This window comes from Gadus morhua, chromosome 18 (genome assembly GCF_902167405.1).
Source record: "Gadus morhua chromosome 18, gadMor3.0, whole genome shotgun sequence".
NCBI classification, from domain to species: domain Eukaryota; kingdom Metazoa; phylum Chordata; class Actinopteri; order Gadiformes; family Gadidae; genus Gadus; species Gadus morhua.
Window position 1 is genome coordinate 22,869,377 of NC_044065.1, and position 27,900 is coordinate 22,897,276.

The 27,900-nt window shown below is 46.0% G+C and overlaps 1 protein-coding gene and 1 long non-coding RNA gene across 2 annotated transcripts in view; one reads left to right on the forward strand and one right to left on the reverse strand.

The window, feature by feature from the left end:
- The window catches only part of LOC115530944 (glutamate receptor ionotropic, delta-1-like), a 614,288-nt gene that overhangs the window by 459,267 nt on the left and 127,121 nt on the right, over positions 1 to 27,900 (reverse strand).
- On the forward strand, positions 25,271 to 27,770 carry LOC115530946 (uncharacterized). The gene is made up of 3 exons (XR_003973813.1): positions 25,271 to 25,896; positions 26,705 to 26,758; positions 27,040 to 27,770. It is a non-coding gene; the product is annotated as an uncharacterized LOC115530946 (long non-coding RNA).

Sequence of the window (27,900 nt, forward strand, 5' to 3'; positions counted from 1 at the left end):
CGGTTTTACTCAGGAAATATATTTTTGGATACGTTCAACTCATTGATTTTATCTTCAGCAAACAAACAAATACAGAATCTAAATGACATTGGGGAAACACATCTTACAGCTCCCTGTATTTAAACAAACAATTAATCACAAATGTCTGTTACCCTTTTAAGATCAGCAAACGATAAGCTACAGAGGTGGCTTAATGTTACAGAGCAAATTGACTCGGCCCAGGCTTCTCGGCCCAGGCTATATAAATATGTATCCATATATATACATATTATAAACATATAAATATATATGCTGCCTCTCTCACTTTCTGTATTATTTGCTCTATTTCTATCTCTCTCTCTCTCTCTCTCTCTCTCTCTCTCTCTCTCTCTCTCTCTCTCTCTCTCTCTCTCTCTCCATTACTCCCTGTTCCAGCCTCTATCATTATCCCTTCCCTCCATCGCTCTTTCAATCTAACGCCTTCATACGTCGAAAGTCACGAAAAACACCAAAACATGCTTTCTATTTTCCATTGACATACAAAACGGTTTCCTTTGCAGAACTAACATTAAGGATAAATACAATTCATGAAAATGCAGATAGGGAGGGAGCCCAGAGTCGTGAGTAAGGATCTCATTTGTTAGGGGGGGGATGCATTTATAAACATTGACAGCCTTTTTAACGTGCAGAGAAGGAGCATCAGGAGCAAGCTTTTCTCCCATTTATATTCTTCATCTCTCCATCCCTTTCATTCATCCACCCCCCGCTTACCTCTGTCTCTTTTTCAATATCCCTCATATTCCCCTTCCTCTTCCTCTCCCATTCATTCAAACCCCCACTGTGTCTCCATCTTGTATTCTATCACTCTGACATCCTTTCTTTCTTTGCACCTTCCAAGTCTCTCTCTCTCTCCCTCTCTCCCTCTCTCTTCATCTCTTTTCTTGGCCCTGTGGCGTTTTGTTAGCCAAATACACCACTTCCACCGCCACCACAATACTGTGAGGACAAATGGAAAACTAAATATGCGACAAAATATTGTGTGAATGCAAAATTAACTAGAACTGCAAGCAGTTATGCAGGGGTCCAAGAAGTGTGCATTTCGCCGGCACAACGCGAAGCATGTGTTCAAAACAAATGGGCTTGGCCTATGCCAAAAGATGCAACTGACTCCAGTGAATCTGTGGATATAAAGGTTTTGACTGTGGGAGGTTCGGTGTGGGAGTTATAGCCCAAAACGCGTTTTCAGAACATTCCATTGGCCAATTAGGAGATATATTGTGTCGTCGTTTTTTTGCACCCCCTTGTGGCGAATTTTTCCAAAGACAATTTTCCTTTTCCAAATAACTCCCCCCCACATTAATAATTCTTGGCCATATTTTCTATTCTCTGGCAAATGAGAAGATATACAATTTCCTCGTTTATTGCGCCCCCTTATGGCGAAAATTTCCGAATTTTTTATCGAACGCCATTAAGTGGAGCATCGACATGTGTCCAAAATTTGGACTTGATCCGATGTCTAATTTTGGTATTTTTGGGATTTTTGATATTCCACGTCTAATTTAGCTTATAAACAAATATTCAAAACGCTACAGTTTCGTCGTCGAAGGTCGGATCAAAGAAAAGTTCAATAATTTCTTTGCGTATGCGAATGAAGATGCCGTGGTCTCAATTGGTCAAGAAATGTGGGAGGAGTAGCGAAAATACAGTTTTGCGGTTTTCGCGATTTTGCGAAAAAAAAATATTAGAATATGTGGGTACAAGTTTTTGAATGTGGGAGGTTCGGTGTGGGAGTTATAGCCCCAAACGCGTATTCCTTGGTATAGCGCCACCTAGTGGCCGGCGTGTCTGGATTTTGTCGTCTGCCGTCACCTCAGGGACCTGGATCTAGTCATGCAATTGGCGTGTCGGCACCATTTACGGTTTGGGCTGTGGGCACACTTTTAGGATTAGCATGTCGGAATAATAATAATAATCCTTACAAAAACAATAGGGATCCAACCTGTTGGCTTGGACCCCTAAAAATAATTTAGGGGGGGGAGGGGGGTGGCGGGGGAAGGCACAAGATCCATAAAGTTAAAATAATGTCAGATGTTGTTCTCTCTCTCTCTCACCCTCCACCCACAATGGCAATGCTAATAGCAGAGCACTAATGAAAGATGTATGAGTGGGTGCTGCATCCGTAATGCGACTATCGCGCCTCTCCCCTCCTCCCCCTTTCATCCCCCTCCCTCCTCCGAGAAGGGTCTATGCCTCCCACCCCCCACCCCCAGCCCCTAGACGTGCCGGAAGATGCAAACACATGGTAGGAGTTCATAACATAGACGCCACGACTGCAAAGACGGGAGAGAGATTCATGTGGGGTTGGGGTGTCAGAAAATAGTGGAAGGAAGCCTGCTTGGAAAGACAGAGAGAGAGTGAACTAGAGAGAGAGAGAGAGAGAGAGAGAGAGAGAGAGAGAGAGAGAGAGAGAGAGAGAGAGAGAGAGAGGTGGAAAGAGCGATAGAGAGAGAGAGAGGTGGAAAGAGCGATAGAGAGAGGGATAGAGAGATTATAGGAAACAGATCGATTGCCGGAAAGTGAGAGAGAGAGAGAGAGAGAGAGAGAGAGAGAGAGAGAGAGAGAGAGAGAGAGAGAGAGAGAGAGAGAGAGAGAGAGAGAGATAATTAGATAGATATAAATGGATAGACTAGTCTGACCTTTTCTGATGCTGTCATTCCTTTAAAACTCTATTCGGCTCACAGACATCCAAACTAACTGTTTAGTTTCATTTCACCAAGCAGGAAAAATAACTTTGACATTTATCAAATATAAACTGAAGTAGATCAGAAAACAAGAGTGCAGTAACGCTTCAAATATTCAATCACTCTACACTCATTCTGCACTACTTTTTTCAGATTATGAATATGTTTCAACGCGCCAGAAAGGCAACGCATAACTCAATGAATTCTAAGCACAGAAATACCATTCACAATGTGAGGGAGCTGAATTCTGCCCTGCGTATGTGGTGTGTTGGTTTTAGTGTGTGTGCTTGTGTTTGGTAGTGTGTGTGCAAGTCTTTGCGTGTGTGTATGCCTTTGTGTGTGTGTGTGTGTGTGTGTGTGTGTGTGTGTGTTTGTGTAGTTAGTGTGTATGTGTGAGGGTGCGTGTGTGAGCGCTTCTGGTCAACACCACAGTTTTGATTGACAACCCTAGTGATTCCTCAGGGGGATTATTTTCCTCGCATTTAATCCCCTCAGTCCTTAAACACACGGAAAGGGAAACCTTTAAACTACTCGCAGCTGAGGTCATAGACCCTTACTCTCTCTCCTCTTATTTTCTTGTCCATTATTATCCCTGCTTTCTCTCTCTCTCTCTCTCTCTCTCTCTCTCTCTCTCTCTCTCTCTCTCTCTCTCTCTCTCTCTCTCTCTCTCTCTCTCTCTCTCTCTCCCTCTCTCTCTCAATACCTCCAAATTGTAATTTGTCAGTTGTGCGTTGTTTGCTGAACATCCTAACCCTGTTGATGCATTATGGCGCACTGTGAACACTGGAACACAACATGGGTGAGAGAGCTGCCAAGAGGGGCGTATGGGGAAACCAGTGCACATCATGTGACACTAGGCCTGACACTTGGTGCTATCAAAGGTCAGAGGATTCTACCCTAGATTGGGAGGAGAGTACCAGCCCCCAGTTTCAACCAATGGGAACACACAAGCCACAGGCTGAGTCAAATGAGGCGGGGCTAGATGAAGAACCACTGATTGGGGAAACCCCTGGATCAAGGAGATGAAGATCGTAGATGAAGCAGGAGGAAAGAGGAGCCAAGGTGATGAGGAGACAAAGCAGGAGGATAGAGGTACTAAGGTGATGAGGAGACGAAACAGGAAGACAGAGGAGCCAATGTGATGAGGAGACGGTGCAAGAGGACAGAGGAGCCAAGGAGATGAGGAGATGAAGCAGGAGGAAAGAGGAGCCAAGGATATGAAGAGACGAAGCAGGAGGACAGGGGAGCCAAATTGAGGAGACGATGCAGGAGGACAGAGGAGCCAAGGTCCCAGCTCCTTCAGCAGATGACCATCTGATCTGCTTTTTTTTTCTTCTTCATGTTAGACACTGAGAACTTGTGTGCGGTCATCTGTTTTTGTTTTATATTTTATTGAAATAAATGTACCCAGTTGCCAGAGGACTAAAGATATTTCTGTTTTCTCCTTTGCTTAACCACCCTCGCTAAAGTAGACATACACAAAAAAGAAGAAATATGAAAACAACCTCATCTTTACCACAGGGTTGAAACTCAACTCTTTGTTTGTTTCATACTCTCTTGACAACCCCCCGTCGCTCCATCTGCATTCATATTTGTATCCATCTCTGCCGGTCCTTCTCTCTCACGCCATTCAGAGCTCTGTCCAAACCTCTGTCTCTCTTCCAGTATCTGTCCTCCTTAATCATTACTATCTCCACCTCAATTGCCCTTTTTCTATCTCTCTACCACCAACTCAGCCTTCAGATATCAATCTGTCTGTACCTCTCTCTCCCTCCATCTCTCTGTCCCTTTATCCATCTATCTCTCAACGCCTTTCTCTCTCTCTTTCCCACAGAGTCTAAGGGGCCACTCACACTAGGGCCGCAGCCCCGTGCCCGAGCTCATTTGCATACTAAAGTCTAGAATGTTTGACTAGTGTGACCACGCCATCGGTATTCCAGCACGGAACAGCCCCTTGGCCACGGCACACTTGGGAGAGGTGTGCTGTGGCCAAAGTAGAGATGCTAATGAGATGACACGCGCACACGCGCAGATACGCAACGTGAGCTGGATGACGTAGTCCTTGTGCGACCCTTCTTTCTTTATAGGGCCATGCCCATCTTCCCACAACAAGTAGGAAGCGATCACAAGCCTGGCTCCATTTCACCAAACGCAATGAAAATTCTGCCGTATGTAATCAGTGCAATGCTATCATTTCGTGTAAGGGTGCAAACACCAGCAACAGGCTAAAGCATTTGTCTACCAAGCATGGAATTAAGTCCCAAGAATGCCATGTGTTCAAAAGCCTGCATACGAGTCAAACAAGCTCCACTGTGTCCTCCGTTGACAACGGTAACGTTCACATTACATATCCTGCATTAGCAGCCCACTGTCGCCTTGCAACTGCAGTTTTTATAGTAGTAGTGTCGTAGTTTTTATTAATAATGCCGACCTATACAAATTTCATGCATTTTAGATGAACGCTCTCAGGCAGCTGGCCCCTCGACATCGGCTCAAGTTACCCCTTTCACTCCCAGAAAAGGCAGATATGCTTATATTCTTGCATAAGAATTGTTGACGCTCAGTAAAAAAAAATAATCTCAAAGATGTTTTGAAGGCATACATTTCATGCCTATTTAATTGAAGGGGATGTACACTGTTTTGTTTACTTTTTATAACCCTTCCTAGAAAAGTGTTAAACTTTAATTTAATGACGTTTGGTTTAAGCTTAGTTAAGCTTACAGTTATTGCATCTAAAATATGTATATAAAAGTTTAGTGTTAAATCATAATTTAGCATGTTCAATTGTAAGTGTCTTCCTATTTTTTTTATTACTTATTTATTGTCGGTCTAACTTATTTAGACTATACTACTCAATGAACTACTCAGGAATCGGTAAGAGAATTGATAAGGAATTGGATCGATAGGCAGAATGGACAATGGCATTGATATTGATAAAAACGTATCAATTCCCACCCCTAGTGATGACTTATTTATCATATTACGACATGTTGACGTATGTATGAAGGAGCAATCGTGCCCAGGCCACGGCCTTTGGGAGCAGTGTGACCACGGGCCAGCGGGGGGAGTGGGGAGGGGGGGAATCGTGCTCAATCTTCCTGCAGCACGGAACAGGCAAACTTGCCTAGTGTGATTGCGCCCTAAATGTTTTTATCTTAATCTATCTGTACCATAGCTCTATCTCCCCCTCTCTATCTCTTATCTCCTTCTTGCCCTTTATTGATTGACCTTTATCTCTCCCTCCATCTCTCCCAAAAATCAACCCTCTCTCTCTCTCTCTCTCTCTCTCTCTCTCTCTCTCTCTCTCTCTCTCTCTCTCTCTCTCTCTCTCTCGCTTTATGCAACCACACATTGCATACAACACGTCTAGAGAATATCTATGCAGGAGCCCGGAACCTTCTGCTGTTGGCTTTCGTAACAGTTTACTGATAATTTGTGCCGCTCATAAAAAATGTAAAGGTCTTTCTGGATAACATGAGTTACTGTGGATTACAGATAGCTGGTTTAAGTCGGGACATGTTTGTTCTTGTTCTTTCATTTTTTTTCACCTTGAGTCAGTGTTGCTTACTGTGACTCCCCCTGCTAATCAATAGGCCGTTTTTGGCTAGGGGATTGTGACAATGTTCAAGGTTATTCCTCCAGCTCAAGCCCCTATGAAGTATAACGTCATATACCTACACACACACTCTCTCTCTCTCTCTCTCTCTCTCTCTCTCTCTCTCTCTCTCTCTCTCTCTCTCTCTCTCTCTCTCTCTCTTAGACTTTTTCGTATTGCACCCTCTGGGCCCGAAAGAGATATAGAGTTAAGAGAAGGGCTATAGAGAGCGAGAGAGAGAGAGAGAGAGAGAGAGAGAGAGAGAGAGAGAGAGAGAGAGAGAGAGAGAGAGAGAGAGAGAGAGAGAGAGAGAGAGAGAGAGTGAGAGAGAGAGAGAGAGAGAGAGAGAGAGAGAGAGAGAGAGAGAGAGAGAGAGAGAAAGAGAGGGGGGGGGGGGGCAAAAACACAGAAGAGGGTCAGAAATGGATAATGAATTGGTAAGGAAAAAATCGAAGAAATAGTCTAAATTCAATGAATAAAGCAGGAGTAAGAATGAAAATAATATGGAAATACACATATAGACACACACAAAGACACATAGATAAACACACACACAAACAAAAACACACACACACACACACATACACACACACACACACACACACACACACACACACACACACACACACACACACACACACACACACACACACACACACACACACACACACACACACAGTGCTGTGTTAGCATGTTTTCTGAATCCCTCAGCAGTGCGTCCAGCAGGTCTGTCAACATGAGCTAAGCTGACATCCCCCTCCCCACGCACAGACACAAACTCGCAAGCACCCATGGAGACAAGCACACACACACACACACACACACACACACACACACACAAACACACACACACACACACACACACACACACACACACACACACACACACACACACACACACACACACACACAAACTGACACACACACGCACCTCGAGATCCACTGGATGCTTCAAATCCATAGCATTAGGCACACAGTGTGTGTCTGTTCAAAAGGTGCATTGTGATTAAGGTTATTTTAATAATCCTGTCCATCTACATGTGTCAAGTCGCCTGGGTGCACACAGAATACACATAGGTGTCATCTGCACTACGTATGTAGGGGGTCAGTTTGCTGTGAGCCACAATACAGCCTAATCCTATACGTTCCCCGACATAAATAACAATCCTCCATGACGGCTCACTGACAGGTGTGTGCACTGCACACCGTGGTGTGCTGTGTGTACTCACATGCACGTCCCACAAGGATTGCAAGAGAGTCATAGCAAGCAGTGCATCAATATCTCCTATGCTTTCTCACACACACACACACACACACACACACACACACACACACACACACACACACACACACACACACACACACACACACACACACACACACACACACACACACACACATACACACATACACACCACGTCTTTGGACGGAGACGTGGATAAATGGAGAAGAGCGCAACCTATATTTTGAAAAGTGTTCAGCAAAAAGCCCTGTTCAGCAACACACATCAACACAATTCAAGGGTCAACTATTCTTTCTGATCCACATCAAAGAAATTATCTTAAAAAACCTTTTTAATCCCCATATGTTCGATGACACAAATGAAGACGGTTACACAATGTAGGTTTCATATATGGAACAGATAAGAATGGCCACCGAGAACAACCGCCAGCACGGCCGTCAATGCGGGGTGAAATGGACACCAAAATTATTATTATTTTTTAATATGAATAAAAAACGAATGTCCAGTTTGCCTAGCTGTGACCGAGTAGGCACTCTTCTGTGAATACTGCAGGAGACTAGAGTTTTAAGCGCTCAGAGGAAGCCAAGCGGATATTTTGCTGTAACTTTCTGATGGAAACTAGCTCAGGCTGTAAAGGAGGAAGAAAAGATAGATTCCTTCCATGACCTTTCTGCTCCTCAGCTTTGTTCGATCTTTCCATGCACTGCTGAGCAGTTTGTCTATTCTAGGAGGGGTGCTATGGATATGAAAAGAAAGAGGGAATATTCTTAACTGCTACGCGATTCCCTTAGTAGTTCCTGCTTCATGTTTGACTCACTGTGAGTAGCGAGAGTATATTGTGGCGCATGTCAAAAGCAGAGGCGTGATATTTTTTCAGTGTCTTTATTGTATCCAACAACAGTACACCAAGACTTAACTTAACCAATAAGCTGACATTGACTAAAAAAAATCACTAACTGTCTCTCAAGCGTTGGACTCTCAAACCTTTTGAAAGTAAAGCATGCTGGGAACACATCAGCAACCAATAGCAGTGATAAAGACAATCTAACGAACATAGTCCCGGCGCTGCAATATTGAACAACTGTTTTGGCTATGGTTGCACAGGTTATTTAATCTTTCCCTAGAAGATAGGCTTTGTGATGTAGACATAAATGTTCAAAACTGTGAGAACTTATTCTCACAAAATTCATAATTCATTGGCTTCTGTACTTCTACATACCTGAAAAGCTTTGAATTATTATCTAGAAGATCCAGCAGACTTCTGTTTTGGAGCTAGTAGGGTCGTCTGAATGGCTTGTTGAAACACAAGTCATCACCATGAGGAGCAACTGACCACTTGAGTGCCACCTGCAGTAAGCACAGACTAGTATACATATGGTAATTTACCCTCCTAAAACATCTGTAGACTTATGTACACTCTATTTAGCCTGGCACCGCCCACCTACATACTTCCGCTCAATTTTCATTTCACTTCAGTACTAGGTCTGGGTCTGCTTAATGTAAATGCGTTCCATGTAAACCAGATTTCTAGCGGTCCAATCAGCGAACAGAGGGAGTGGCTGAGAACGATGATGTCTAGGTCGCGCGCCAGTTTCAGTTGTAGTCAGAGGAAGACAATGGAGAAGGTGTGTGTGTGTGTGTGTGTGTGTGTGTGTGTGTGTGTGTGTGTGTGTGTGTGTGTGTGTGTGTGTGTGTGTGTTTGTGCGTGCATCTCTAGTACTGTGTGTGGGGTGTGTGTGTGTGTGTGTGTGTGTGTGTGTGTGTGTGTGTGTGTGTGTGTGTGTGTGAGTGGGTTCTGTTGGATATACTTCTCCTAGCATTAATTTGATCCTCAGTTGTCATCCAGTTTAAGTTAGTCAATGAACCATGCAGGTCCAAGCATTTTTGGTCTGTCGCCATTTGGGAAACAAAACCCTTAAAATGCTGTTCATATGTCTCTCTCTCTGCACCTGGGTCCTAGTATTCCAAACGTTACACTGTGTGCGATGTGTGTGTGTGTGTGTGTGTGTGTGTGTGTGTGTGTGTGTGTGTGTGTGTGTGTGTGTGTGTGTTTGTGTGTATGCGCGCGAGCGCATATCATATTAGATTTATGCCCCAGTGGCTAACTTTGATAACCGGATAAAACCCGATGATAACAGCAGTATTCTGGGTGGAGACCGCCATCCTTCAGACACACTGTAATCCCTCTCTTTGTCCGTCTCTCGGTCTCTCTCTCCATGGCTTCAATCATTCATACAGAATGTAACCCGACTTTCTCCCTGTCCCTCTGTCTGTTTGGCCCAGATCATGGCATATTTTCATATATTTAACATCTGCTCTTGATTCTATCGTGACAACTTGTGCCGAACAAGTCTTAATGTCCGCACAAGTTGTGCAGACATTAAGCACTGAGTTCCGCAAGCAATCAATTGCTGGACAGGTAAGCCAGCCTGTGTTCGTCAGGTCTTAGGACTAACACATAACACACGCATTGTTTTGTTTTTTAAGACAACCCATTCCACATCCTCCTCTCTGGAGCTGCCATTTTGCCTTGGATGCTAAATATAAACCTTCCATTGATCATCATTGGCTCAAACATGTATGAACTTTCTGAGCGTTCGTTGAAGTCAATTTGTGTGGTTTGAGGGGCATTGAGTCTAGCTTTTTCTTTGCTTTTATTTTGATCCTCAGAGGAGTGTCAAAATATAAGCGAACATACGCTTCCAGCAGCTCTGTGGTAGTTGTTTTTTTAACTGTGCAGGAAACCTTTTTGGCTACTAGAGTAAACATCTCTTTAGAACTCCTGTATCTCTTTTGTTGTACTATTTTATAAAAGAGCAAATAAAGTGCCTCAACTTAAAGCTATTTCAAGCAAAGTCTTGCTTCACATTGCGTTCTTGGTATCATGTTTGAGTTGACAAAGATATGCCTCAATACAGCCTTGCAGACAGAAAAATTAAACTGTGTCGCAATGGTTTAAATACATGATAGCAAATGCAAGAGAGCCTAACGATAAAGCTAGGTTTCATAAAACATGCCCATACTAACTACCAGTTTGGGCCAACTGCATTAAAAAGGCCAACAGCCAACAGGCCCTTTGTCTTTATCCCTTTGTTGTGTTATTTATGCGCTATTCCCTCTGTTTCGTTATTTGAGCCTAGAACATAAATACTTGTTGGACTACAATAGCAGAGGATCAACACAAACACTCGCTATGTAAAGCGCTTTGATGGCCTTGAAAAGCTTTATATAAATTCAATTAATTCTCGTTTCTATTCTTTTACAGAGCAAAGTAAAAAGGAAAGAGAGAAACAAATCTCTGTGAGAACAAGAGGAGAGGGGAGGGTGGGGTCAGAATCTGACGGCCTTTGAGGACGTCAACATGTACGTCGTTTATCGCATGATTTTTTTACACAAGGACAGACACCAGCCTGCCTTTGAAGATCCACATAGAGCTAAATGACCACACAACCGTAACTGACATTAATGGACTGCCACAAAGACGTACAAAGACAGCCATTGTATTTTCTTTGGGTTTAATAAGTGCTCTGAATGGCTCTCTGTGGAGGATGTGTGCTGGATGGCTGGTTTAAGGAGCCTCACCTGGCCCGGGTGAGACTGAGGGTGGCGTGGAGCGACCAACACAACAGTAGCTATCTCGCAAGCTCATATTCTAGTTCATAATCTATCTCCATGCTTTCCAGAGGTAGCATCACATTTGAGCAGTATAGCAATATCTGAATTTAGTTATGTTATATTTACAGTATTCTGTATTATGTTTACAGTATATGTTTTTGAACATTACTACTGCAGTGAGGTCCAAACAGTCTCATATTGTAACGATTTGCTGATTGGGCGAAATTATAACTCATTCAATGTTTGAAGGATGAAATTAATAAATCTATGCAACTCTATTTCTTAGTCTTTGTCTCTTACTGACCCCTCCCATTGTCTCTCAATCACTTTCCCATAGTCTTTCTTTGCTCTTTTAGCGCTCTCTCTTAGCCTCCATCTCTCTCTCACAATGACCATCTGACATAGTCTAGCTCTTGCTCAATATGTCTAATAGTCTATGAATAGTGCAATGATACCTCAGGACTTTCATTCAACGCTCAAATGTATTATGTTTCCCACATCCTTGTGCTGGGCTATACGAGCAAAGCAGACACTCTATGAGAGAGGGATAGAGAGAGAGAGAGAGAGAGAGAGAGAGAGAGAGAGAGAGAGAGAGAGAGAGAGAGAGAGAGAGAGAGAGAGAGAGATACTAAATTCACTTTAATAACCCTGAAATTAGTTTCCTGTCAGAGAGAGGGCACTGGGGGGGAGGAGAGTGAAACAAAGGATTTCATCATGATATTACCACTCCTTCTAATAATGCATCCAGTTATTCGCCTATAATTCAACAAAACAAATTATTTAAAAAAAATTATATATATATATATATATAATAATGAAAATAAATTCTGCAATAAAAAAAGTGATGCGAGTGCCATTGCTAACAGTGCCTTTACAAAACTTGTAATACAACTGCACACCTTCATGCTATCAAAAGCAACCGATATTCACGCACCGCAGTCCAAGTAAACTCTGACCGCTATCGAGATGAACGATCGCTACATTGAACAGATAGCCATAGCGAATAAAGGCATTTGATTTACCACTATGGTGGCTTTGAAAAAGATACCCGAATGTGATTGGTTCAACGTATATCTTCGCTGCCGAGAGCCATAATATATTAACCTCAGGGTGGGGACAATAAATTCTGCTAAATTAAAATATATATATTAAAATAATAAGGAACGGAATTCGAATAGGATTATAGAGGATGATTGACAGCTCTACTGTGGTCATGATGTGCATATTTTTTACAGGAGGGTAAGGTAGAGGGCGAGGTAGAGGATTAGTTAGAGGAAGAGGTAGAGGCTGAGGTAGAGGGTGAGTTATAGGGAGAGGTAGAAGGTGAGGTAGAGGGTGAGGTAGAGGTAGAGGGTGAGTTAGAGGGAGAGGTAGAGGGTTACTTGGAGGAAGAGGTAGAAGGTGAGGCTGAGGTCGAGGGAGAGGTGGAGGATGAGGTAGAGGCTGAGGGAGAGGGAGAAGTAGAGGGTGAGGTAGAGGGAGAGGTAGAGGATGAGGTAGAGGGTGAGGTAGAGGCTGAGGTAGAGGGAGAGGTAGAGGGAGAGGTAGAGGCTGAGATAGAGGTAGAGGCTGAGGTAGAGGCTGAGGTTAGAGGTAGAGGCTGAGGTAGAGGCTGAGGTAGAGGTATTGGGTGAGGAGGACGAGGTAGAGTGAGAGAGGTAGAGGTTGAGGTAGAGGCTGAGGTAGAGGAAAATGCAGCAACAAAGGAGAAACACAGCACATAATAAATATCGAAAAACTGAGAGAAAACCTTGAAATACCCCAATCATTTATTTACCAAACTACCGCCTGTCCAGAATTAGCTAAATTCACTGAGGTCCCCATCTGTATCCAAGAGAGGGTGACAATGTGCGTATGTATTATTCACACTAAGGGCGAACCAGAAAACCATCACGTCCGCCCGTCTCTTTCATTAGCCCGTCTGTCCCTTCATCTCCTCAAAAGCCTCACGCTACGATACACTAACTACCCATCGATACCGCCGGCACCCCTGATGTCATGGCCTCGGTACAGGGTCGTAATGCCCCCCCTGTGCCCGCCTCTTGTCTCGCTCTCCCTCACGATCCAAGCACCAACATTATCCAACCAGGGTGTACAATCTAACCCGCTAATAGTGCTGACGCAACTCAAAAGTAGCTTAACCGTTCATTAATGGAGACTGCCTGGTCGGGAAACACATTGAAATGAGCAGTTTCCCCTCTCCAAATATAATTTCACAAATGTATTACTCAGTGTGAATGCTACTGAACTTGCTGACGAGGTGTAATGCTTAAATGATTGGTCCTTCAGTGAAATAAATATATTCATGATGCAAACTCCCAGGCAGTTGGTCTTTGTCGCACACCACTTCAACAAAAAAAAACACACACGCACACACGCATATTAATAAATAACGTGTGTGTATGTGTGTTTCATTTAAAAGAATTGGCTCTACAGTGCTAAAGAGTAAGATCAGACGTCTTATTTTAACATCGCATTGCTCTTCTGCTCGTCCCTAGACTTATTGTGTCTCTCGATTTAGTGTGTTTAAAAACAACTGAAGAACAATGTCCTTTTTGGAATTTTGTCATAATGTATTCCTTTATTAATGTTTATATCCTGGTTGGACAAAGACTTGAATGCATATCGAAGCACCATGTTGAGCCAGTAAAACAGAAACATTACTCTTACTCGGGCTTCAGAGCCCCTCTACCGAGAGCCATGGCACTCTCTATTGAGCCCCATTGTATCTAACTTGGTTGAAGTTCCATTATAATTCCACTGGGGCTCATCGCATTCAAGTGCAGATTGAATGGGGGTCTATGGAGCTAAACGGCTAGATGTATCTTTCACCTGCTTGTGGAAATATCGCAGATTTTATTGTAAATTTTATTTTTTACAGTGGTTGTTTTCCGTACACGCTAGCATTCTGCGAATGAATGCTGATTGGTCAGAAACGGCTTGCGGGACTGATTACGATCAGAGACCCAGCTTGATGGCATCTGAAGTTAAAGCAGAATCAGATCAATATCTTAGTACTCCCTTTTGTATGCAACTTTCACATTTCTTGACAAAAAATAACACCCTGAGAAAAGTTGAATTTGAGGGTGCAAATAGACCCTAATTGATTCTGCACTCGCACGCAAGCGCCCCTCACATTGACAGAGATGTGGTACCGCAACCAGTTCAGAAACCGGAAGTTACCAGAGAGTGCCGGTTCTCTTCCTATTAAACATTCTCTGGGAGCTTAAGCAGTCATGCTAAATAGTAAACTACCATCTCCTGCTGACATGAAGGCATAAAGCGATCACTCCCCGCATCATTAAACTTGATTAATAGCCCCCAACTCCCCTTACTACCCTCTCAACATCACACAAAGCCCCACCCATGGGGAGGCACCATGTCAAACCACAAAGGCATCGTTTGAGGAACCCTAAATTCCGACAGGAAAAGAAGCCTCAATTCACATTAATTGATTTGTCATTAAACAATGCGTGCAAAAAGATATTCTGATTTTAAAGGAGGTGCAATTTGTTTGGAAGGAACTGTGATTGCAGACTGATATTTCTCTATTGATACTCAACACAAGTGTAGGAGCGTGGGTTTAGAAAGGCTTTTAAAGTTATTTTCTATCTTGAGAAGGAAGGAAAGGGAACAAATCTAAAGGGTTTGTGGTGGTCACACAACAAGTCTCACGAACACGACTTCAGACTGATGTCTAAAGCCTTTTAAAGATTTGAACTAGTCTGACAGCAGACCAGCTCAAATCTGGTTTGACCGGGTCTCACAATTTTTTTCGTATTCTAATTCTATTGACCAATCATATGCCTGGAGGTAGGGATTTTGTCACGCTCCACTGAAGAGACTGGCAGATTTGAACCCAAAAGCACGACTCAGAGACCAGCAAACACAATGATAACCCGATCTTTACTTCGTCAAGCAAATCAACGGGGACGGGGCGAAGAACGTAGTCGGGGGCAGGCAGGATCGGGAAACCGGGGCAGCAGACAGGCGAACGAGGATCCAGAGGGACGAGACGGGGAGCGTAGTCGGGGACAGGCAGGGTCGGGAAGCCGGGACAGGAGGCAGGCGAACGAGGGTCCAGTAGGACGAGACGGGGAACGTAGTCGGGGACAGGCAGGGTCGGGAAGCCGGGACAGGAGACAGGCGAACGAGGATTCAGTAGGACGAGGCGGGGAACGTAGTCGGGAACAAGCAGGATCGGTAAACCGGGAACAGGAGACAGGCGAATAGCTGGAGAGACTTGCATGAACCAACAGCGAAGACAATCTGGCAACAGGTGAACAGTGTTCAGTCAACTTAAAGGCTCCACTAACCACCTGACGCAGCCCAGCTGCGAGGGTGAAGGGGGCGTGGTGGACAGACCGTGACAGGACCCCCCCCTCAAGGGACGGCTCCTGACGTCCCACCAGGTTGGTCAGGATGGGCCCGGTGGAAGTCCCTGATAAGGGACGGGTCCAAGATGTTGCGGGCGGCCACCCAGGAGCGCTCCTCGATGCCATAGCCCTTCCAGTCCACAAGATACTGAAAGCCTCTTCCACGGCGTCTGGAACTGATGAGTCTACGGACGGTGTAGGCTGGCGCCCCATCGATGAGCCGGGGGGGTGGAGGGGGTCTGGAGGAGGGCTGAAGCGGGCTTTCACAAACAGGCTTCAGCTTGGAGACTTCAAATGTGGGATGAATCTTCATGGATCGTGGTAGGCGTAGACGGACGGCCACAGGATTGATTATTCTGGAGATGGGAAACGGACCCACAAACCTTGGCGCCAACTTCCTGGACTCCACACGGAGCGGGAGATCACGAGTGGACAGCCAGACACGTTGTCCTGGAGTATAACAGGGGGCCGGAGTGCGACGTCGGTTGGCGGACCGTCGGTAGCGGTCGGAGGTGCGGAGAAGAACCGAACGAGTCTGCCTCCAGGTGTGTCGGCACCTCCGAATAAACGCCTGGACTGAAGGAACCCTGGCCTCATGTTCTTGCTCGGGAAAGAGGGGTGGCTGGAACCCCTGGGAGCACTGGAAGGGAGAGAGGCCAGTGGCCGAGCTGGGAAGGGTGTTGTGGGCATACTCCACCCACAGGAGATGTTTGGACCAGGAGGATGGGTTGCGGGAGGCGAGACAGCGCAGAGCAGTCTCCATCTCCTGGTTCATGCGTTCAACTTGACCATTGCTTTGTGGGTGGAATCCAGATGACAGACTGACCTTGGCTCCTAGGAGGGTACAAAACTCAGACCAAAAACGAGAGGTGAATTGTGGCCCTCGATCTGAGACCACGTCACTAGGTAGTCCATGCAGGCGGAACACATGGTTTAACATAATTTCTGCAGTTTCTCTGGCAGTGGGTAGCTTGGGTAAAGGGATTAAATGCGCCGTCTTAGAGAAACGGTCCACAACAGTGAGGATAACAGTGTTACCATGAGAGGCAGGTAGTCCAGTGACAAAGTCCAAAGCGACATGAGACCAGGGGCGATGCGGAATCGGCAGGGGTTGGAGGAGACCGGGCGGGGCTTGATGTGAGCCCTTGCACTGGGAACACGTTGGGCAGGCAGCGACAAACTCCTTGGTATCCTCTTGCATAGACGGCCACCAAAACCGCTGACGCAGCAGAGCCAGGGTGCGCCTCACCCCAGGATGACAAGCAAGGCGGGAGGAATGACCCCACTGAAGAACCTGAGAGCGGAGACTAGCAGAGACAAACAAACGACCACTGGGACAAGAGCTTGGAGCAGGATGCTCCGTCAGGGAGCGCTTGACTTTCTCCTCCACCTCCCAGGTGACTGACCTGATGACACAGGTGGAAGGGAGAATATTCTCCAGCTGGGAGGACAACGCGTCGGGTTGGTACTGCCGGGATAGGGCGTCAGGCTTAAGGTTCTTGGAACCTGGGCGGTATGAAAGAGAAAAGTCAAATCGGTTGAAGAAAAGAGCCCACCTGGCTTGCCTGGAAGTCAGACGCTTGGATGAACGGATATATTCCAGGTTCTTGTGATCTGTCCAGACCACAAACGGTAACTCTGCCCCTTCCAACCAGTGTCTCCACTCCTCTAGGGACAGTTTCACCGCCAGTAATTCCCGATTCCCAATGTCATAATTCCTCTCCGCCGGAGACAGTTTGCGGGAGAAGAAAGCGCATGGGTGGACCTTCTGGTCCTTGACCGAACGTTGCGAGAGGACAGCTCCCACCCCCGTGTCAGAGGCATCCACCTCCACGATGAATTGACGGCCTGGGTCTGGGAAGACGAGAATGGGAGCAGAAGTGAAGCGTTCCTTTAACTCACCGAACGCCCTCTCGGCCACCGATGACCACCGGAAGGGGACGCTTAGGGAGGTGAGTGCCGTGAGGGGAGCGTCACCGAGCTGTAGTTCCTGATAAATCGCTGGTAGAAATTTGCGAACCCAAGGAACCGCTGAAGTTCCTTGCGGTTTGAGGGAGTGGACCATCCCGTTACTGCTCTCGTCTTGGCCGGGTCCATCTGAACACTCCCTGTACCGACGATGAACCCCAGGAACGATACCTCTGGGACATGGAACTCACACTTCTCGGCCTTGACGAACAGCTGGTTCTCCAGGAGTCTCTGCAGCACCCGACGCACGTGCTGCACATGATCCTGTTTGGTCTCAGAAAAAATTTGAATATCATCCAGATAGATGAACACACAGATGTTGAGCATATCCCGAAGCACATCGTTTAACAGACCTTGAAACACAGCGGGAGCATTGGTGAGTCCAAACGGCATGACCAAGTACTCATAGTGTCCACTAGGTGTATTAAAAGCCGTCTTCCACTTGTCCCCCTCTCTGATGCGTACGAGGTGGTAGGCGTTTCGGAGATCGAGCTTAGAGAAGATGGTGGCCCCTTGCAAAATTTCAAAGCCAGATGAGATGAGTGGAAGGGGGTACCTGTTCTTGACGGTTATGTTGTTGAGCCCCCTGTAATCGATACACAGCCTCAGGGACTTGTCTTTCTTTGAGACAAAGAAAAACCCCGCTCCAGCAGGAGACGAGGAAGGCCGGATGATCCCTGCTGCCAGTGACCCCTGGATGTACTGCTCCATGGCTCTGTTCTCCGGAGCAGACAAGGAGTAAAGCCCACCTCTAGGGGGCGACATGCCAGGAAGCAGGTCAATGGCAAAGTCGTACGGTCGATGAGGTGGCAAAGAGGTGGCCCGGGTCTTATTGAAGACCTCCTTTAGGTCCAGGTATTCCCCAGGAACACTAGACAGGTCTGGGAAATCTGAAAGGGCAGGCGGACTAGGGGCAGACGAAAATGCAGCTTTAAGACAGACAGCATGACAATGTGAAGTCCACTGCAGGATGGTTCCTGTAGACCAGTCTATGTGTGTATTGTGTCTTCTTAACCAGGGATACCCCAGAATGACTGGCTGTTGAGGAGAGTGAATGAGGTGAAAGGCAAGTGTCTCGGTGTGATTACCTGACATGCTCATTCGGAGGGGAACAGATCGGTGAGTAACCCGGCAAAGAAGACGGCCGTCGAGGGCCGTGGTGAGGATGGGTATCTCCAGGAGCTCGCGTCCAATCTCCAGTTGGGTGGCCAGCGACATGTCCATGAGATTGGCGTCGGCACCGGAGTCAATGAGGACACTGAATGTGTGGTCCTGCCCGGAGTAGTGGAAATGGGCCTGGAGCAGAGGTCGAGAGGGCATTTCAAAGTTCACGGTCCGACTCACCAGCGCCCTCTGGATGACTGGTGAGCCCTGCCTTTTACTGGACAAGCCGAAACAAAATGGCCATCCTGACCGCAGTACATGCATTGGTTCACACGTAAACGGCGCTGCCTCTCCTCCATGGATAGCTGAGACCGACCCAGCTGCATAGGCTCAGGTGAGCCACTAGGGGCGTGCTGAGAAGTTGGAGGCGGCTGAGGATCTCGCGGAGGATGGGGCGGCGCTGAAGAGACTGAAACCTGGGCTCTCTCCCTCCACCGTTCCCTGAGACGTCCGTCGATGCGAACGGCAAGGGCTACCAGGGGGTCCAGGTCAGTAGGGAGATCCCGGGCTGCCAGCTCATCCTTGATGCGGCCGGAGAGCCCATGGTAGAAAGCGTCTATGAGGGAGGGGGCGTTCCAGCTACTATCAGCCGCGATTGTGCGGAACTCGATAGCGTAATCCGCGACGGTTCTCCCACCTTGGGTTAGATTCAGCAACCCCTGAGCTGCCTCCCTACCCGGAGTCTCATGATCAAAAACCTTACGGAACTCCGTAGAGAAAGCACTAACCGAAGCGCAGATAGGCGAGTCCCTCTCCCATTCGGCGGTTCCCCAGTCCCTGGCTCTTCCGGTGAGCAGAGAGACAATGTAAGCCACCCGGGACCGCTCAGTGGGAAAGGCTGAGGGTTGGAGTTCGAAGGAGAGGGAGCACTGCACCAGGAAGGGGCGACAAGAACCAGGAGCCCCGGAGCAGCGCTCCGGAGGGGGCACACGAGCCTCAGACGTTGAAGAGGAACCGGGATGAGGAGCGGCGACGGGTAACCTCCGCAAGTGATCCCGGACCGATTCCATGCTGCTCTCGTGGCGGGCGACCAGCGTCTGCAGACTCTCCGCCATGGAGGTAAGTTGTTGGTCATGGCGTTGCAGGACGCTGCCTTGCGCCTGTAGTTCATTCTGGAAAGAATCTGAGTCGGCTGGGTTCATGTTGCCGCCAGATTGTACTGTCGCGCTCCACTGAAGAGACTGGCAGATTTGAACCCAAAAGCACGACTCAGAGACCAGCAAACACAATGATAACCCGATCTTTACTTCGTCAAGCAAATCAACGGGGACGGGGCGAAGAACGTAGTCGGGGGCAGGCAGGATCGGGAAACCGGGGCAGCAGACAGGCGAACGAGGATCCAGAGGGACGAGACGGGGAGCGTAGTCGGGGACAGGCAGGGTCGGGAAGCCGGGACAGGAGACAGGCGAACGAGGGTCCAGTAGGACGAGACGGGGAACGTAGTCGGGGACAGGCAGGGTCGGGAAGCCGGGACAGGAGACAGGCGAACGAGGATCCAGTAGGACGAGGCGGGGAACGTAGTCGGGAACAGGCAGGATCGGTAAACCGGGAACAGGAGACAGGCGAATAGCTCGAGAGACTAGCATGAACCAACAGCGAAGACAAGCTGGCAACAGGTGAACAGTGTTCAGTCAACTTAAAGGCTCCACTAACCACCTGACGCAGCCCAGCTGCGAGGGTGAAGGGGGCGTGGCGGACAGACCGTGACAGATTTTCATGCGAGTAATTGGTTTTCCAATTATAATTGGAAAATAGTGAACTTTTCGTGTTGGGAAGACGAGCTAAAACATTGGTTCCAGGCACCAACCACTGTAGAAATAGACTCAAATGACTTCAGTAGAAGTAATTTTTCTACTCTTCAGTAGAAAAACAGGACACCAGGCGTCACTCCTCACCTATCTTTTCGGTTTCCCCCTAAGTTCTGCTATAACAGGACTGCTGTTTAAAAGATGATAAAGAAATAAGTCAGATGTATTGTTTAATAAACACATTCAACGGTTTATGCATCTTTTTTTTTCGTTTGTGTATATGTGTGTTTATCAGTGGCGTCTTTGCATTAGGGGACAGTGGGGCACGGCCCCACCAGAGAACGCTGCCGTGCAGGGCACGATTATACTTGTCTTTTTTTTTTCAAAAATGTCATTGAGCATAAGTTAATAATACATTAATTGTTAATAATTAATTACATGTCCGCAGTTTTAATTTGATGAACGCAATTGTTGTAGTGTAGTAGTTGTGTGTGAAATAGTTTGTTGCTCCGTCTCGTCTGTTCCGCTCGGTGGGGCCCAGCCGAGATGGCCCTGTCTGCTGCAGTGTAGAAAGCTCTTCTCATTGGCTGATTTTTAGAAAGGGCGGGGTTTACGGCGGGAGCCGATCAGATCTTGCTAGCTAGCTAACGTAGTTACTGTTACAGTTACAGTTACTGTTACAGTACATAACAACAAATGGACGTTTCATTCATTAAATGATGAATCGTGTTATCATGAGTATCTGTCTCATGTGAGATTTAGCACTTGAACAGAAGTTGGAGATAAAACGTTTGGGACCACATCGCCCGACGGATTTAATCATTGTTCAAGAGGTAAAGGACAAGAATAGATCATTCAACCAGGAGTGGTTCAAGCGGAAAAAAATGCTTGTGTTTCACCTCAGCCACACAAAGGAGACCAGACAGCACTGTCCTTAAAGCACAGGTAATTACCATCTTAGCCCAAACTTACTTAAATTTTCACCCAGGATTATCCAGGTCTGAATAGGCAACCACTCTATCTGGCTAGATTCATTGTTAATTGTACAGTATGGTGGCCTGCAAACTTAATACAACTTTAACCATACTTCTTATTTTTTTGGTATATTGTGAGTGGTGGCTTTGTATATTGATTGCTGTGTAAAGGGTGTGCGCCGTTGTGTTTTTATTGTTGCCACGTTGTTGTTTTCTTGAGTTTTGATATTGTGAGATCTTGAACGCTGCCATTTGGTGGTGCTTATTGCTATAATAGCCTAATATATGTCGTCAGATTTGCGTTTGAGTGATGGCATTATTCAGCTGCAATTTTGGTCCCCTCTGTCACTTGCTACTGTTTTTGTTGTGATGGTAGTAATATGTGGTATTTCTGGATTGCGTTATAATATTTTCCTGCATGGGCCCCACCAGAGTTTCCAAACCAAAATCGCCACTGGTGTTTATGTTAGTAAGGAATGAACAGGAATATTGTCTGCTTCTCAATTATTTTTGTTTGTCTGTATCAAGTGCTGCACTTAAGTGCTTAGTCTGCCTTTTTTACACACACACACACACACACACACACACACACACACACACACACACACACACACACACACACACACACACACACACACACACACACACACACACAAACACACACACACACACACACACACACACACACACACACACACACACACACACACACACACACACGCACAAAGGTATTAGTATCATGCGGTTGTTCAGGAAAGGCTTGGCGAGAAGCGTTGTGTTTGTTCGTCTCTTCTCAGTGTGTGCTCAGTGGCTCTTGGTACATGCCCTCGTGTGTTTGAGTTCTCTGTTGTGACAATCAACAGGAAACCTTTATCCCAGTTTGAAAAAAGAACAAGGCATGACGAAATAAACTCTGCGTGTCTTCCTGTGTGTCTGTGTGTCTGTATTCTGAAACTCATAGTCTATATCCGTCTCCCCCTGCTGCCAAACTGATGGATCTTGAGACGCCATGGAACTGTTCATGAGGTCCAGTAGCCGGGAGAAGAACTCAAGACTTTAATCCTCTTATTCTGACTATCTTAATAGTTTTGGGAGGAAGCGCAAAACGTTTTTCTATGCAAAATCACGGATCTGAATCATCTAAAAAGATGAGTTTGAATTCCTGGGATGATTGAGAGATCCATATCTTTGGTGTGTTCACATGCATGGGCGGATTCCTATAAGGTAGCGTCCGTATGGGACTTTCTGTGTTTGCATTATAAGTGTGTGTACCAACACGCACACGTGTATACGTGTGCGTGTTGGTACACACACACACACACACACACACACACACACACACACACACACACACACACACACACACACACACACACACACACACACACACACACACATACACCTGGATCAAGGATATTCTGAGAGACACATACACACAAGACAGATGCTTTCACATTAGAAACATATTATTCCTGCTTTAATTACGATTTATCTGTCACTGTATCCTTATGTGTTTCCATCTGTCTCGGCATGTGCATGTGTCCGTGAGTGTGCGTGTGTCTGTGTCTGTGTCTGTGTGTGTGTGTGTGTGTGTGTGTGTGTGTGTGTGTGTGTGTGTGTGTGTGTGTGTGTGTGTGTGTGTGTGTGTGTGTGAGGGACACTCAGAATAGATCCCTGTTCACTGTAGAAATGGCGATAATATATTTTGTTTTCTTCAACTTATTGCTAGTATACCCCAGACTTTCTCTGTCTCTAGATGTATTACCTTCAGAAACAATATGAAAGAAATTGTAACGTTACGAAATGTGTCATCTTAATATATTCCTTATTATTATAATGTCAAAATGTTGGTCCTACTAGAACAATCACATAACTAAATATAGACTAAAAGTAGTTAGATTTCCCTAGACTTATTTAATGATTAATTTTACCATTTACAATTGAGGAGGAGAGACACATTAAATCCAAGCAACAGGATTCACTAATAGTGAGGAGCAGTTAGAATTAAGAATCTTGGCCAAGGATGCCTACAGGTTACAATGAAGACATTGGGCTATCAAACCCACAAACTTTAGACTGGTAGTCGCAAACTCTGGAAATCTAATAATAATGTATGTTATCAATAACAACAAGAATTCTGTATTTTTGTTAAATAGCCTTTTGCATCCTGATGAAGAGGATGTTGTAGCCTTAGTTAACTTCATACAACTGCACAAACTCAACTTCGCAATCACTATTGAACTTAACATCCCCATCATAAATGAACTCAGATTTTTGCGTCACCCCCGTTATGCCCACTGGAGTACACGCAGAAACTTTGTTTACCACCAGTAGTGTGAGCAATGCATTCCCTCCCTCTGGACGCCCGTTGCACAACTAGCACGTCATCAGAGCACTGCCACCAAGAGGCAATTTCATTCTAAGCAGGACAGAAAACTTGGAGTGGATTACAGCCTACTCCGGCCCCTACAGAAACACTCCGCTACCGCCACCCCAGCACCCCCTTTTAAAATTGAACTTTTAAATGCACAATCCCTCAATAACAAGTCATCTTTTATTCATGACTACTTCCTCAATGAGGAGATACACTACATGTGCCTAGTTGAGACCTGACCACAACCAGATGTCTTCTCTAGTCTCAATGAAACCAGTCCCCCTGGCTACACTACCTCAGCAAAGCCTTCACCACTGGCCGCAGTAGTGGCCTTGCCGTTGTGCACCGGGGAGACTTTGAGTCGTTTGACTCTCCTTGCCTGTCTGCTCCTCATTTGAATGCCTTGCATTTAAATGCAAACGGCCACCTTAATCTACAATTCTCCTGATTTACCGGCCCCCAAAACCGAACCCAGATTTTTTTCTCACCACACTCTACACAACCCCAGGGAAAATCTTCATACTCTGTGATTTTTATATTCAAGTTAATAACCCCCCTTCCTACTCTATAGCTGAATTCCTTAATCTTCTTGACAGTCTCAACCTCACCCAACACGTCAATGTCCCAACAAATTCAAGAGGCCACACTCTTGATTTGTTGATCCCCAACTCCACCTCCATCAGCAATCTCTCGGTGCCCGATCTGGGTGTGTCCGACCATAAGGCCATCCCAATGGAGCTACCCACCCTGTCCCCCCTCAATAAGCCCAACAGACGAATCATTTTCAGGAACCTTTAAAACATCAACCCAGTCACCATGACTACTGACCTCCTCCATCTCTCCGCTGCCAACCCCCTCTTCAGTCACTGAATCTGTGGATCCCTACAATTCATCACTCAGCACCCTCCTGGACCGGCATGTCCCAGTCAAGCTCAGAACCGTCACCTTCACATGCTCAACCCCCTGGTACACCAGTGAGCTACGACTACTGAAGAGAATGGGGCGTGTCCTTGAACGGCGCTTCATGGACTCAAGACTTGCTGTTCACAAACTAGCCAACCGGGAACAACAGAAGGCCTACATAAATCTTCTCCTCAAACCTCAGACCCCCTTACACTCAGACAACACGCAGCAGCGGTGCAACAGCCTCATCTCCTTCTTCAAATCCAAAGTAGACAACATCCGCTCCCTTCTCTCCATCCCCCCCGCCCTCCCCACTCTCCAGCCCCCCAGCTTCCCCGCCTTCCCCTCTCTCCAGCCCCCCTGCTCTCTCTGCTTCCCCGCCCCCACACCCTCTTCTCCCCAGCCCCACTGCCCCTCCTGCATCTCCAGTCAAATCCACCAACCCTCAGTCAGGGACTATTCAGCTCCTCTGCTGTTTCACAGACCTCCCTCAGCATGAGATTGAAGACATCCTAAGGAAGATGAAGCCCTCCAACTGTGACCTGGACCCATTTCCCTCAACCCTGATAAAAAGTCACTCCTCTGTAGGGCTGGGTATCGAATTTCGATCCGGTTATGGCACCGACCGAAATGCTCCGATCCTATCGAATATCAAAACATTAATAGTTTTCCGGTGCCGTATTTCGATACTCAATGAAATTAATCCCAGCCTGTCTGCCAATAGTAATATCGTTTTCAACTGTTTCTGGGTAAATGCTACGTCTGTGAGCCAATAATCATGTGGTATTAGTGGTTACGAATCTTAAGTCGCTGGTGATTGGCTGTCACATTTTCGGAGCGCGAGACACGTTTGTCTACTTGACCGTCACTATATCAAACTTTGTCAGCTGTAACGTCACTCTTGACGTTGTCATAATGCCTAAAAGGTCCAAAGTGTGGCTCCACTTCGCTCAGGTGGACACCAATAGAGCCAGATGCTCTATTTGCCAAAAAGTCGTGCTGGCGAAAGACGGCAACACATCAAATCTTGCGAAACATTTAATAATGCACAAGATTAACCTCCGGTCGGACAGCTGCTCCGTGTTTGACTGTAAAGCTAAGAAAGCTAAGAAGGACGACGGGACTTCAGTCACCAGACCGCCTCCTTCTTCCACATCGAATTCTCTATCGGCTAGTGACCGGGATTCAGCTGGGAGTTTGGCCAACAACATTACAGGTAAGGTTTATTACCTGTTGATTACTTTATTACTTTTGGTTTGAGCCATATTTTTGCTTGTGAGAGAAAATGATTAGCCGGCTGATCAACTGTAACTATCAGCTGATCGCGCGCATGTAAACAGAGAGGCGTGGCGGGAGTTGCGTCAACATGACAACAGCTGTTTATCAAAATAATTTCAGTGTGGAACGCAAAACATTCCGAAAACGATATGAAAATGATAGTGTGGAGTCCACACTATCATTTATCACGATCTCCATCCACACTGTGTACTGAGATCGTTTTCATTGCGAATGTGCGTTCCTTATCAACTGCAACTGTCAGCTGACCGCGCGCCTGTAAACAGAGAGGCGTGGCGGGAGTCGCGTCACCATAACAACTGTTTATCCAAATAATTTCAGTGTGGAACGTGGATGCAAAACATTCCGAAAACGATATAAAAAATGATAGTGTGGAGTCCACACTATCATTTATCACGATCTCCGTCCACACTGTGTACGGAGATCGTTTTCATTGCGAATGTGCGTTTTTATATTTACCCGGGTTAGTGTGGACAGGGCCTACATTTGCCTGGTTTTACAGGCAGCTGCTTTCTAGGTTAACATTACGTCAGCGTTTATTTTACATGGACACTTCTGATCCGAATAGATTTCTAATCTGAAAAGATGTAATCCGAATGTACTGTAGGTATATGGCATTTACAAAAGTGGTAAGCGTACGTCCGTATGTCTCTCGCGCACAACCGTTATGTTGATCTGGACTTATTCCGCATGGAACTCTATTCAGATCAGAGAATTGTATTCACCAGCAGGTGGACGATGGGGACAGCTCATGCGATGAAGCCAGTTCAGCTGCAACAGAGGTAAATATTGTCTTGCTCATTTAATATTTTCCAGTTTACATATGCAACTAAATGTTAGGTGGATATTCAAAGCAATGGGGACAAACATCAAAATGTGACTTTTTTTAAATTAATTTATTTGAGAAAATAAATATCTCACAAGTGCAAAAGTGAATCTATTCTTGCAAAACCCCATAGCAGATGCCATAGATTCCATAGGTTTACCTTTACACTTTTCTCAAATCAATGAATTTGATCTATACACAACCTTACTCCTTCTTCTTTTTATTATCTGCTTATAGAAACTGACAAAGCTGTCTGCGCTGGAGGAGTTGTTCATGGATGAGGACATAGAGGTGGGAGAGCGGAATTACCCAATTGCGAGCCAAAGGGATAAGGTGAAAGAAGAAATCCGCCACTACAGAGGTTTGCCATCAACTTTGTCAACTGTTGATCCAGTGACCTGGTGGTGGGACATGAGGGGCACCCTACCAGCACTATCAAGCTTGGCTGCAAGGTACCTCTGTGTTCAGGCGTCAGCGACACCATCAGAGCGCACCTTTTCAACGGCTGGCGACACAATCAGCCAGGAGCGGGCCTGTCTGTTGCCAGACAAGGCAGACATGCTGATCTTTCTAAAAAAAAACTGTTGAGTGACTGTTGTCATGCAATTTGGACTCTTTGGACATTTGTTTGCATCAGTTTTTCTCTTTGTTATTATTATTGCATTGTTATTTATTCATTCCTTATTATAACTGAGTGCCCTCGACTAGGCCCCCATGCCTAGATCTCTGTGTATTTATGTATGTGTGTATTTATGCATGTGCTCTCTCTCTCTCTCTCTCTCGCTCTCTCGCTCTCTCTCAGTTCTGAAAAATAAATTCTATAATTCCTAATTTGTTTTTGTTGTGGAAATTGATTTTTAAAACATCAGGTATCGAAAAAAGTATCGTATCGAACCGGTATCGAAACCAAGGTATCGAAATTAGCACCGTATCGAAATATTTTGAACGATACCCACCCCTACTCCTCTGCAATAATTCCCATGATAACCAAAATCATCAATCAGTCCCTCCAGTCCGGCCATGTACCCACGTTTCTGAAAACTGCTGTCATCAAGCCACTACTCAAAAAGCCCAGCCTTGAAGCACCTGCCAACTACT